The sequence below is a fragment of the Rhinoderma darwinii genome, assembly GCF_050947455.1.
Source record: "Rhinoderma darwinii isolate aRhiDar2 chromosome 2 unlocalized genomic scaffold, aRhiDar2.hap1 SUPER_2_unloc_31, whole genome shotgun sequence".
NCBI lineage: Eukaryota > Metazoa > Chordata > Amphibia > Anura > Rhinodermatidae > Rhinoderma > Rhinoderma darwinii.
Genome location: NW_027461698.1, coordinates 278,203 through 291,747, shown reverse-complemented (window position 1 = coordinate 291,747; position 13,545 = coordinate 278,203). Strand labels below are relative to the sequence as shown.

Sequence of the window (13,545 nt, the reverse complement as noted above, 5' to 3'; positions counted from 1 at the left end):
TGTGGTGCAAGCAAAAGAAGCAAAACGCGCGGCACGTTCGGGTTATCGCTTCTCGGCCTTTTGGCTAAGATCAAGTGTAGTATCTGTTCTTATCAGTTTAATATCTGATACGTCCCCTATCTGGGGACCATATATTAAATGGATTTTTAGAACAGGGAGATGGAAATAGAGCTTGCTCTGTCCACTCCACGCATTGACCTGGTATTGCAGTATTTCCAGGACCGGTGCACCCTTTCCTTATGTGTTTACTAAAATCAGATTCCAAAAGTGCTTTTTGTGTTTGCCATTGTTTTTGTCTTTCGGATGGGATCTCCCCTTTTAATCCCATTATTTCAACACCTGTTGGACAATGCATTTGTACAGTCATGTGTGATAATGAGCTAATTTATTAAATGCAATTAATTAATACATTGCCACCTCTTGTTTTGTGTCGTCTGTGTTTCTGTGTTTCCGGCATTTCACATTGGAACAGCTCATTCACCTTCCTTGTCTTCTCTCCGCCCTCCCTCCTAGGTAGGTTAAAGAGCTGCACCTGAGCCAGCCACTGATTGATGCAGCACCATAGTCAAATAGTGGAGTGGAGTAGGGGAACAGCAAACAGCCATTAAAGCAGCCAGCCCGCCCGCCCGCCCGTCACAATGGACCTACCTGTGTACACTAGATGGATGTGATGGAATGTACTGTGGTCCCTACATTTCAAGAAGAAGTAAGAATTGCAGTTGCAACAAACCCTTGCTTGCCTACAAAGAGAGCAGCAATTTGGATTTGTTACTATGTTACCTGGAAGAATAACAAACTGTGCAAGGATGGAGGTTGTAGGAGCAAGGAGAACAAGTTGTCTGTAAAGTTGGTGGATGCCTATTTTCCATTTTGCACTCCCTTGTCTCCCTCTTGTGGCCTCCTGGAGGCAACTAGCTGTGCAAAAAAAAGACAGCCTGGGGGCCGGCTGTTGCAGTGTTGCCCTCTCAGGCAACACTGAGTGACTGACTGAGCCGCACCGTCTTATATAAAGTTCAGACGGAACTTTGCACGTGTCATAGTGGAGACCTCAGGAGCCAGAGCCAGCTTTCTGACATCATAATGGGGCCTCAGAGATAAAAGCCTGGGCCCAGGCAGTGTTGGTCAGTGCTGCTCAGCAGGCAGCACTGGACTGGATTAAAGCTGATACAAGGTGTGAAAGGAGAAGGGGTGGCAGTGGGCATGCACTTACTGCTGCTGCTGCTGCTGCTGCCAGTGTTTGCACGGCAGGAGGGCATTTGGGCGTTGCCAGGAAGGCGTTTTTATGTCGATTCCTCCTCTTTCAGCACTGCATTGTGGTGCAAGCAAAAGAAGCAAATCCTGTCTTGCTTCCTCTCCGGCCTTTATTCACCTCCCGCTTAGTAGCTGTGAGTGTGTGTGAGCCTGCAGGGCCCCATGGAATTGCCTAGGAGTAGGCTGAATCGCTGCAAGGGGTGAACAGCAGTATTGGGCAGGCTCGGTCAACGCGCGGCCCGTTCGGGTTATCGCTTCTCGGCCTTCTGGCTGAGATCAAGTGTAGTTCTGATTACTTGTAGTCAGTGCTGCCTGGTCTTGGTTAGGAGGTGCTCAGGTACCCTCTCTCTCGGCCTCGGGGGATCGTCCAGGTTCGCCTGGACTTCACCCCCGTGCTGCTATTTGGGAGAGAGGCTTAGTCCTGAGCAACGAGTTGCGATCCACATACCCCCGTGTAGGCTTCGGCCGAAAAGGGGAGGCTGCGTAGACGTTACGTCACCAACGGGTGGCGTGACTATTCCAAAAAAAATAAAAGATTCACTATGGATGAAAATCCAGGTGACATACCGGCGTATGCCCGGATTAAGAATACCGTGCGAGTTATTCTTTCGGAGGAGAAGGCGACGACTTGTGGCTTGAAATTCGTGGTGGAGACCGTGCTTGTTGGCATTTTCAATGTCCAAAAGAGGGAGATTTTGGCAGTGCAGGACTACCCAAGAAGAAGAACCTATGACATCACATTTATACAGAATGGAGTATTCCAAGATCTGCTGGCGGCATATGCAGTAAAAAAGGACCCGAGACTGGACGGAGTGGATTTTTATGAGCATGTTTTGGACATCACAAAAATGATTGTTATTAAGATGTACTGCCCATTTGCTGACGTAAAAGATGTGATGTCCTTTTTATCCCCCTATTTTAAAACGGTAAAGTGTATTGGCAAAGTCATGAATGAGGTTGGGGTCTGGACCTCTAAATGGAGATTCTTAGTGACATGCTACAGAGATGCCAATTTTACAGGAGGGATAATGCTGCCGCCAGCACGTTTTAAATTAGGAGATATGGCAGGAGATTTTTACTTTTCAGGGATGCCTCCATTCTGTAGGAAATGCCAAAAGTACGGTCACACCAATGAGTCCTGCGAGAGCACCTGTAGGAACTGTGGCAGCTCTGAGCACGAGGCCAAAACTTGCCCTCTGGGGAAAAGGTGTCGATATTGCAGCCGAGTTGGTCACCTTTTTGCATTTTGTCCCCACAGATCGGAACAACCCGAGGTCCGGCCGAGGCGTCCCGAGCAGCCAGCAGGCCAGATCGTACCCCCAGAAGGAGAGGAACCCCAAGGAGAAGGCCAGGATGAGATGGATACCTCTAGCAGACCCCCCCAAACAGGTGACCCAAAAGAGCAAAGACGGAACAAGCGTCGATCCAGTGATCAGCGGACGAAAAAGCCCCCCCAGGAAACTGGGGAGACAGGTAGTTCGGATGAAGCTGATCCTACTGGTCCGCAAGAGATGCTGGGTCAGCCTGTACCTGAGGCAGAGGACCCGGGCGGAGCGGCAGCGAACCACAAGCGACGTAGGGCGTACTCGGAGGTGGCAGCGGGGGTGCCGATGGAAGTACCTGCATTGGCGAAGGCAGGGAAACCACTGGACGTGCCCCCGAAAGTGACAACTAAAGGTCCACCCCCTTCTAGCCAGTTGGGGGATACACGGACAGCTGCCTCCGAGGTGACGGAGGTCCCAGAGACGTCAGGGAGCGCAATTCCTGCCCCTATCGAAGGGGAGGTCGCTGCCAAAAAAGCTCCAGCAGATGAAATGTTGCCCGTGGAGTCCATATGGGATCCATTTATGATTAGTGCCTCAGGTATGGCGGGGGGTCAGCTAAGTGATGGCAGTTCCTCTCCTACCTTCTCCATATTTTCCGTGGACTCCAAAATTGAAGGCTATGAGAGTGCAAGTGGGGTCTCTGGCGACGCGGAGGACTGCTGAGGCCACCTCGGGTAAGATTATAAAGACTGTCTCTCTCCCTTTTCCTCATGGCTGAGTTATGTGGTCTTTCCTTAAATGTAAGAAGCGTGCATTCTAAGACAAGAAGAGCTGCCCTGTTTGATTACCTCTCTATTCTTACCGCGTCAGTTTTTTCCTACAGGAATGCTGCATCCCACATCGCATGGACTATAAAAAATATGAAAGAGATTGGAGACTCGGACCTTCGGTGTGGTCCGGGTCTAACGAATCTAAAGCCGCAGGTGTCGCCATTTTATTTAAAGGGAACGTTTTAATTGACAGTTTTTATGAAATTTTACCAGGCAGAATTTTAATGGTCAAAGCTTTTATAGACGGTATTAAATGGCAGTTTTTAAACTTTTATGGTTCTCCTGAGAGAAATGAAAGAGCTAGAATGCTAGAGATTTTACCCCTTTTTATTAATGATTCAGAACCACTTGTTTTAGCGGGTGATTTTAATTGTATTTTAAAGGGGGAACGCCGGTTCTCTAATTCAGTAAGCAGGAACTACGACAAGACCTCGTCAATTTTAAAAGATATTGTTACTGATTTTAAACTCACCGATGTTTTTAAAAAATGTAACAGGGATTTATGTGAAGAGGCCGGCGTTACCTGGAGCAACGTGACCTGCAGCTCCAGGATTGATTTTATCTTCTGCTCTTATCAAATACTGCCTTTTAAATGTGATATTAACCCAAACGTCTTTTCTGACCATAAGTTATTGTATTTTAAAGTGAAATGTGATAACGAAAGAAGAACTCCGAAAAAAGCCTGGAAATTAAACGTATCCCTTTTAGAAGATCCGCAAATTTTAGCTGATTTTATTACCTTTTACAAAGGCTGCAGACGGGTAAGACATCCCAATATGCCCATCGTCACCTGGTGGGAAAAAATGAAAGTTAAAATAAGAGATTTTTTTATTAAGATTGGGATGAGAAAAGCAAAAGAGAAATGCAAATTTTATGCAAATTTAAATACCCGTCTGCAGACCCAATATAAATTCAGAGAACAGGGTATGCTGGTGGACAAGGAGATCATTGAGATTAAAAAAGAGATCTCCCAGTGCCTGGAGCAGAGGGGAAAGGAAATAATCTTTCGCTGTAAGGTAAAACATCTTGAGGAGAACGAGACCTGCTCCAGGTATTTTTTTAAGAAAATCAATGATAAGCATACCCTGTTGGATAATATTGAAGGTGAAACAAATACCCAAAATATTTTAAAAAAGGTACATGGGTTTTATGCGGATCTTTTTAATGTTAAAAACATTGACAATGCTTTTATGAATGACTCATTGAAGGAGGTTGATGCTGTTTTAGATCCTGTCTCCCAAAACTTTTTATTACAGGAGATTTCAGAACAAGAAATTTTAGAAACTACCAAGAGTTTTAAAACAGGTAAAGTCCCTGGTCCTGATGGTATACCCATAGAGTTTTATGTTCTATTTTACGGTGTTTTAAAGGAAGATCTCCACTCTCTTTTTACACAAGTTTTTAGAACAAAAGCCCTCCCGGGGTCCTGGAAGAAAGGTGAGGTGTCCCTGCTGTACAAAAAGGGGGACAAAACCGACATTAAAAACTGGAGACCAATTACACTGCTAAATTGCGACTACAAGATAATGGCTAAAATTTGTGCAAATAGACTAAAAGCAGTCGTAAACAAAATAATTCACTCCAACCAGGTCTGTGGGATACCCGGGAGGAGCATATGGGATAACCTGAACCTTTTAAAAGATGTTATTAATGACACAAAGGAGAGGAAAGGCAAAATGGCAGTTTTAACAATCGACTTTGAGAAAGCCTTTGACAGAGTGTCACACTTTTATCTTTTTAAGGTTTTAGAGAAAATGGGTATACCGGAAGGTTTTATACAGTCTCTGAAGGCCTTTTATGACAACTGCACTAGCAAGATTTTAGTCAAAGGTTTTAAAACACAGGATGTCCTTTTAAATTCCGGAGTGAAGCAGGGGTGTCCCTTGTCCCCACTACTTTTTATTTGTGCAATTGAGCCTCTACTGTGCACCTTGAGGAAAAGCAAACAGATACGTGGAGTCCCCCTGCCGGGCGGGGGGGGACTAGAGGCAAAGGTAGTGGGGTACATGGATGATGTCGCGGTACTGTGTAGGGACACCCTATCACTACAAACAACTTTAAGACAGATCTATAAGTTTTGTTGCTCCTCTGGTTTTAAAGTCAATTTTAATAAAAGTAACATTTTAAACATTGGCAATATGATTTTACAGGACATTCCAGTCCCTGTGTCAGAGACTGTGCAGATTTTAGGGGTCTCCTTCAATGAGTTAAACAATGGTTTTAACAGTTGGGACTTGGTGGCACAAAAAGTTAATAAAAAGATTTGTATGTGGAATTTGAGAAAGCTGACCATGGAGAGAAAAGTTTTAATTACCAAAATGGTGATTTTACCGATTTTATTATATTTGAGTATGGTTTTCCCTCCCCCTGATATTCTATTAAAAAAAATAAATAAAGCTTGTTTTACATTTTTATGGAACTCCAAAATGGAAAAACTCAGGAGAGAGAAGGTGATGATGCCAAAACTAATGGGTGGTAAGGATTTCCCTGACATAAAGACCTTTCTTTTAATCAAATTTTTTACTGCATGTCTCAACGCTGCTTTTAAGGATCACTACTGGTCATATTTTATCCGTTTTAACACCGGGTATTTTATGAGGAGGAACGGATGGTTCTCCACGGTTTTAAGCTCCCCGTATGCTTTTAACCTCCCTGACCAGTACAAGATTTTAGAGAAAATTGTGAACCTTTTTAACTTGAAAGGCAAGAGAATTGAAGACGTGCAAAATAGTAAAAGTGTTTTAAAAAAGATAAAAGAAAATGTTTTAGTAGCCCCCATTAGTAATTTTAGTGAACAAAAGTGCAAACAAATATGGAGAATGGTAAATATTAATTATCTTTTTAATCCTCAGAAAGATCTGGCCTGGAGTTGTGCCCACGAGTGTCTTCCATGCCGGGCATTCCAGCATCGAAGGGGACTGACCAACTCGGCTGCGGGTCCAAGGGGAGGTTGCAGAGATGATGAGACAGTCTACCACCTTTTCTGGCAGTGCTACTACGCGCAATTGGTGTGGTCAAGAATCCTCCCCTTGGCACAGAAGATTACAGGACTACAGAGATTTACTAGCGATGGCGTTTTTTATGGATGTCTGGAATGCCCAACACAGACCCGAAAAATGATGGCATGGAAGATCACTAACTGCGTCAAAGCAGCTCTGTGGGCGGCCAGAAACATTCTTTTATTTAAACATGACGTTTTAACTGTGGATGATGTTTTAGCCATTTGCTTAAGTGAGATGCACAAGTATTTTCTTTTAGATAAAAAACTCTCTCCTGTTTTATGTAGAAAATGGTTTTTTAGTGAATGGAGTTCCATAATTTGATGCCACCAAGTGCCCTTTTATAAGTTATGTGATTTTATCTGATAACTTGTATTTATTATTATACCATTGCTGTAAAACCTGTGTATTTATTGATTTATTGTAAAAATGTAAAAACGTGTAAATAATTTTTTTTTGTCAAAAATTTTAAATAAACGGTTACCTCCTTTGTTGGGGTAGTCAACTCAAAAAAATCTGTTCTTATCAGTTTAATATCTGATACGTCCCCTATCTGGGGACCATATATTAAATGGATTTTTAGAACAGGGAGATGGAAATAGAGCTTGCTCTGTCCACTCCACGCATTGACCTGGTATTGCAGTATTTCCAGGACCGGTGCACCCTTTCCTTATGTGTTTACTAAAATCAGATTCCAAAAGTGCTTTTTGTGTTTGCCATTGTTTTTGTCTTTTGGATGGGATCTCCCCTTTTAATCCCATTATTTCAACACCTTTTGGACAATGCATTTGTACAGTCATGTGTGATAATGAGCTAATTTATTAAATGCAATTAATTAATACATTGCCACCTCTTGTTTTGTGTCGTCTGTGTTTCTGTGTTTCCGGCATTTCACATTGGAACAGCTCATTCACCTTCCTTGTCTTCTCTCCGCCCTCCCTCCTAGGTAGGTTAAAGAGCTGCACCTGAGCCAGCCACTGATTGATGCAGCACCATAGTCAAATAGTGGAGTGGAGTAGGGGAACAGCAAACAGCCATTAAAGCAGCCAGCCCGCCGGCCCGCCCGTCACAATGGACCTACCTGTGTACACTAGATGGATGTGATGGAATGTACTGTGGTCCCTACATTTCAAGAAGAAGTAAGAATTGCAGTTGCAACAAACCCTTGCTTGCCTACAAAGAGAGCAGCAATTTGGATTTGTTACTATGTTACCTGGAAGAATAACAAACTGTGCAAGGATGGAGGTTGTAGGAGCAAGGAGAACAAGTTGTCTGTAAAGTTGGTGGATGCCTATTTTCCATTTTGCAGTCCCTTGTCTCCCTCTTGTGGCCTCCTGGAGGCAACTAGCTGTGCAAAAAAAAGACAGCCTGGGGGCCGGCTGTTGCAGTGTTGCCCTCTCAGGCAACACTGAGTGACTGACTGAGCCGCACCGTCTTATATAAAGTTCAGACGGAACTTTGCACGTGTCATAGTGGAGACCGCAGGAGCCAGAGCCAGCTTTCTGACATCATAATGGGGCCTCAGAGATAAAAGCCTGGGCCCAGGCAGTGTTGGTCAGTGCTGCTCAGCAGACAGCACTGGACTGGATTAAAGCTGATACAAGGTGTGAAAGGAGAAGGGGTGGCAGTGGGCATGCACTTACTGCTGCTGCTGCTGCTGCTGCCAGTGTTTGCACGGCAGGAGGGCATTTGGGCGTTGCCAGGAAGGCGTTTTTATGTCGATTCCTCCTCTTTCAGCACTGCATTGTGGTGCAAGCAAAAGAAGCAAATCCTGTCTTGCTTCCTCTCCGGCCTTTATTCACCTCCCGCTTAGTAGCTGTGAGTGTGTGTGAGCCTGCAGGGCCCCATGGAATTGCCTAGGAGTAGGCTGAATCGCTGCAAGGGGTGAACAGCAGTATTGGGCAGGCTCGGTCAACGCGCGGCCCGTTCGGGTTATCGCTTCTCGGCCTTTTGGCTAAGATCAATTGTAGTATCTGTTCTTATCAGTTTAATATCTGATACGTCCCCTATCTGGGGACCATATATTAAATGGATTTTTAGAACAGGGAGATGGAAATAGAGCTTGCTCTGTCCACTCCACGCATTGACCTGGTATTGCAGTATTTCCAGGACCGGTGCACCCTTTCCTTATGTGTTTACTAAAATCAGATTCCAAAAGTGCTTTTTGTGTTTGCCATTGTTTTTGTCTTTCGGATGGGATCTCCCCTTTTAATCCCATTATTTCAACACCTGTTGGACAATGCATTTGTACAGTCATGTGTGATAATGAGCTAATTTATTAAATGCAATTAATTAATACATTGCCACCTCTTGTTTTGTGTCGTCTGTGTTTCTGTGTTTCCGGCATTTCACATTGGAACAGCTCATTCACCTTCCTTGTCTTCTCTCCGCCCTCCCTCCTAGGTAGGTTAAAGAGCTGCACCTGAGCCAGCCACTGATTGATGCAGCACCATAGTCAAATAGTGGAGTGGAGTAGGGGAACAGCAAACAGCCATTAAAGCAGCCAGCCCGCCCGCCCGCCCGTCACAATGGACCTACCTGTGTACACTAGATGGATGTGATGGAATGTACTGTGGTCCCTACATTTCAAGAAGAAGTAAGAATTGCAGTTGCAACAAACCCTTGCTTGCCTACAAAGAGAGCAGCAATTTGGATTTGTTACTATGTTACCTGGAAGAATAACAAACTGTGCAAGGATGGAGGTTGTAGGAGCAAGGAGAACAAGTTGTCTGTAAAGTTGGTGGATGCCTATTTTCCATTTTGCAGTCCCTTGTCTCCCTCTTGTGGCCTCCTGGAGGCAACTAGCTGTGCAAAAAAAAGACAGCCTGGGGGCCGGCTGTTGCAGTGTTGCCCTCTCAGGCAACACTGAGTGACTGACTGAGCCGCACCGTCTTATATAAAGTTCAGACGGAACTTTGCACGTGTCATAGTGGAGACCTCAGGAGCCAGAGCCAGCTTTCTGACATCATAATGGGGCCTCAGAGATAAAAGCCTGGGCCCAGGCAGTGTTGGTCAGTGCTGCTCAGCAGGCAGCACTGGACTGGATTAAAGCTGATACAAGGTGTGAAAGGAGAAGGGGTGGCAGTGGGCATGCACTTACTGCTGCTGCTGCTGCTGCTGCTGCTGCTGCTGCTGCCAGTGTTTGCACGGCAGGAGGGCATTTGGGCGTTGCCAGGAAGGCGTTTTTATGTCGATTCCTCCTCTTTCAGCACTGCATTGTGGTGCAAGCAAAAGAAGCAAATCCTGTCTTGCTTCCTCTCCGGCCTTTATTCACCTCCCGCTTAGTAGCTGTGAGTGTGTGTGAGCCTGCAGGGCCCCATGGAATTGCCTAGGAGTAGGCTGAATCGCTGCAAGGGGTGAACAGCAGTATTGGGCAGGCTCGGTCAACGCGCGGCCCGTTCGGGTTATCGCTTCTCGGCCTTTTGGCTAAGACCAAGTGTATTTATACAGGAGGTTTTTAGTCAGAAGGTGCTCAGGTACCCTCTCTCTCGGCCTCGGGGGATCGTCCAGGTTCGCCTGGACTTCACCCCCGTGCTGCTATTTGGGAGAGAGGCTTAGTCCTGAGCAACGAGTTGCGATCCCCCCCCAGCCCTTTGGTGTGTCTCCTTGAACCCAAAGGGCGCAGCGCAAGCTGTGCGGTACCGACCTGGCCACGCAAATGGCAGGCGGACCTGATGCGGTGCCGGTATACGCCCGGTTGCGGAATACTGCAAGATTTATCTTGGCAGAGGGTGGAGGCGGTCCTCGTGGTCTCAAGTTCCTTGTCCACGATATTTTGGAAAAGCGGTTGGCGGTCCACAAGAACGAGATTTTGGCGATCCAGGACTACCCAAGGCGTGGAGTGTACGACGTGACTTTTATGGGAGAAGGAATCCTCCGTGATGCCATGGGAAAAGCTGAGAGGCAACAAGGTGAACTCATGGCCTTGGGAGTCCAGGTAATTGAACACGCTTTTGAAGTAACCAAACTCGTAGTGATTAAAATGTATTCCCCATACGTGAAAGATCAGGAAGTGGCGGCGTTTCTTGCTGCATACTTTAAGAACGTTAAGCTGCTGGGGAGAGTTATGAACGAGTGCGGTGTGTGGACCGTCAAATGGAAATTTATTGTTACGCTAATAAAGGACCCCTCCACCCAAGAAACGAAGCTACCACCTGCTCGTTTTAAACTTGGGAATGTGAATGGCGACCTCTATTTCTCAGGAATGCCAAACTTCTGCAGGGCCTGCGGTACCTATGGACATACCAGTTTTAACTGCGATGTCACCTGCAGGAACTGTGGAAGTAAACAACACACAATGAGGGAATGTACAGAAGAGAAAAAATGCAATTTTTGTCAAAAAACTGGTCATCTTTATTATGCTTGTCCACATAGGTACCGAGGCGAAGAAGATGAGCAACCCGAGGTGCCCCCACGTGCTCCACCAGCAGAGCAGTCCCGTCCTCAAGGAGGAGAGCAAGCTGTTGCGGCGAAAGAGCAGAGAGGTACCTGGGCTTCAAGGGTACGGCCAGCCGAAGCCAAAACAGGTGCCTCTCAGCCAGCGACCTCAGGGGATAAAAATGAGCCCAGCGCGAAGGAAAAACGGCAGGCCAAGAGGAAGGCAGAAAAGGAGCAGGCCATCGATGAACCTGTGGCATCCCAGACGGCTGGTTGCTCAGGCGGTGCCGGGCCTGCTCCTAATCCTGGGTCTCTAGAGACCGACTCGGAAGGAGAAGACTGGGTACAGGTGGGTCCCCGTAAAAAGGGGAAGCAAGAACGTGCCAGTAGGAGGGAGACAGGGGAGGAGCAGATGGATACGTCCGTGCGGAAAGATGTGGCTCCTCCTGGGACCCCCTCCTCGCCTGCACTGGTGAGGAGGACGGGCACTGCTCCCTCCGTATTATCGGACACCCCGCCATGCGCACAACCTCCCCCTCTAGACCGGCCTTCACGGGCCCAGGGGGGAGAGGCGGGGCCCTTGGGGGACCCACCAGACATGGACCCAGTCGGTCAACCGAGAGAGACCCAGGTGAGGCTGTGCGAGTCTGGGCTCCCCGTGTACGAGGTGAGTGTTGCTGGCTCAGCTCTCAGCGACAGTAGTTCTTCTCCTGCCTCGTCCCTCTTTTCAGTTGAGTCGGATGAGGGCGGGGCCATGAGTTCAAGTGAGGTTTCGGGTATTGCTGGTGGAGGAGCAATCTGATTTTAAGTACGCCTATTATTTATTATTTTAAAATCAGAATTTTGCTTTTACTCTCCACGATGTCTGAGCTCATGGGAATCTCCCTCAACGTGAGGGGCGCCAAGTCAAAAGTGAGAAGGGTTGCTCTCTTCAATTTTTTATCTTGCCTGGCAGCCTCTGTATTTTTCCTGCAGGAGTGCGGCATTCCCCATACAATGAGATATGAAAATTACAAAAAGGATTGGAAGTATGGTCCATCCGTCTGGTCTGGATCCAACGAGTCCAGATCAGCAGGGGTCGCCATTCTTTTTAAGGGAAACGTTTTAATTGATTTTATTCAAGAAATCTTACCAGGACGTAATTTAATGGTTAAAGCTTTTATTGATGGTGTAAAGTGGCAGTTTTTAAATTTTTACGGATCACCAGAAAAGAACGAAAGAGCGAGGATGCTGGAGATTTTACCGCTTTTTATCAACACATCTGAGCCTTTTATCCTCGCAGGTGATTTTAATTGTATCCTGAGAGGAGAACGCCGGCTTACCAACAGTACAAGTAGGAACTATGACAAGACCTCTGGACTGCTCAAGGATATCGTGACTGATTTTAAATTAAAAGACATATACAAAGAATGTAACAGGAGCAGTCCAGAGGAAGCCGGCGTTACCTGGAGCAACGCCACCTGTAGCTCCAGGATTGATTTTATCTTTTGTTCTGAAAATTTACTGCCTTTTAATTGTGAAGTTTTAACCAATGTGTTTTCAGATCACAGGCTTTTATCTTTTAAAGTAAAGCATGATCTTAATAATATTGTATGTAAAAAGTCCTGGAAGATGAATGTTTCCCTTTTAGACGATCCACAGGTTTTAGCAGATTTTATTGAATTTTACCAAGAAAGCAGGCGGGTAAGAGATACACGTACTCCCATCAGTGCATGGTGGGAGAAAATGAAAAAGAAAATTAAAGATTTTTTTATTAAGAAAAGCGTGGCGAAAGCCAAAGAGAAATACGCTTTTTTTAAAATTCTCAATACCCGTCTGCAGACCCTGTACAAAATGCAAGATCATGACATAGACGTTAAAGATGACATCACCAATTTGAAAAAGGAGATAGCCCAGTGCCTGGAGCAGAAAGGTAAAGAGATTATATTCCGTTCAAAAATACAACATGTGGAGGAGAACGAGACCTGCTCCAGGTATTTTTTTAAGAAAATAAATAACAAAAAGGCAATTATCAAAAATATAGAAGGGGTGTCAGATGTACAGGGTCTTTTAAGTAAAGTTCATGAGTTTTACACTGACCTTTTTAATGTTAAGACTGTGGATCATAATTTTATGCGTGACTCACTGAAGGAGATTACTACTGTTTTAGACCCTGTCTCCCAGAATTTTTTATTACAGGAGCTGACGGAGCAGGAGGTTTTAGAAACTGTCAAAAGTTTTAAAACAGGGAAAGTTCCCGGACCGGACGGTATACCCAGTGAGTTTTATGTAAAATTTTATGACATTTTAAAAGAGGATCTTTTTAACCTTTTTTCTGATGTTTTTAATTCCAAGATGCTGCCTAAGTCCTGGCGGAAGGGTGAGGTCTCCCTGCTACATAAGAAAGGTGACATCGCAGTTTTGAAGAACTGGAGACCAATAACCCTTCTAAATAGCGACTATAAAATTATGGCTAAAATATGTGCAAATAGATTAAAAGCCATAATACCCCACATTATACACTCTGACCAGGTGTGTGGGGTGCCAGGCCGCAGCATCTGGGATAATTTAAACCTAATAAAAGACGTGATTGAGGACACGAGGTCTAGAAAAGGTAAACTAGCCATTTTATCTATAGACTTTGAGAAGGCGTTCGACCGTGTCTCTCATTTTTATCTTTTTAAGGTTTTAGAACGTATGGGTATACCTGAAGGTTTTTTATTATCTATTAAAGCCTTTTACAGAGAATGCACCAGCAAAATTTTAGTGAATGGTTTTAAGACACAGGACATATTTTTAAACTCTGGGGTGAAGCAGGGGTGTCCCTTGTCCCCACTGCTTTTT

The 13,545-nt window shown here is 45.4% G+C and overlaps 3 non-coding genes across 3 annotated transcripts; all 3 read left to right on the top strand.

Moving 5' to 3' along the window:
* Positions 1 to 44: 44 nt before the first annotated feature.
* Positions 45 to 235, top strand: LOC142677124 (U2 spliceosomal RNA). The gene has a single exon (XR_012852174.1). It is a non-coding gene; the product is annotated as a U2 spliceosomal RNA (small nuclear RNA).
* Positions 236 to 6,825: 6,590 nt separating this feature from the next.
* Positions 6,826 to 7,013, top strand: LOC142677562 (U2 spliceosomal RNA). Its single transcript, XR_012852569.1, has one exon. It is a non-coding gene; the product is annotated as a U2 spliceosomal RNA (small nuclear RNA).
* Positions 7,014 to 8,279: 1,266 nt separating this feature from the next.
* Positions 8,280 to 8,470, top strand: LOC142677458 (U2 spliceosomal RNA). The gene has a single exon (XR_012852476.1). It is a non-coding gene; the product is annotated as a U2 spliceosomal RNA (small nuclear RNA).
* Positions 8,471 to 13,545: the final 5,075 nt, after the last annotated feature.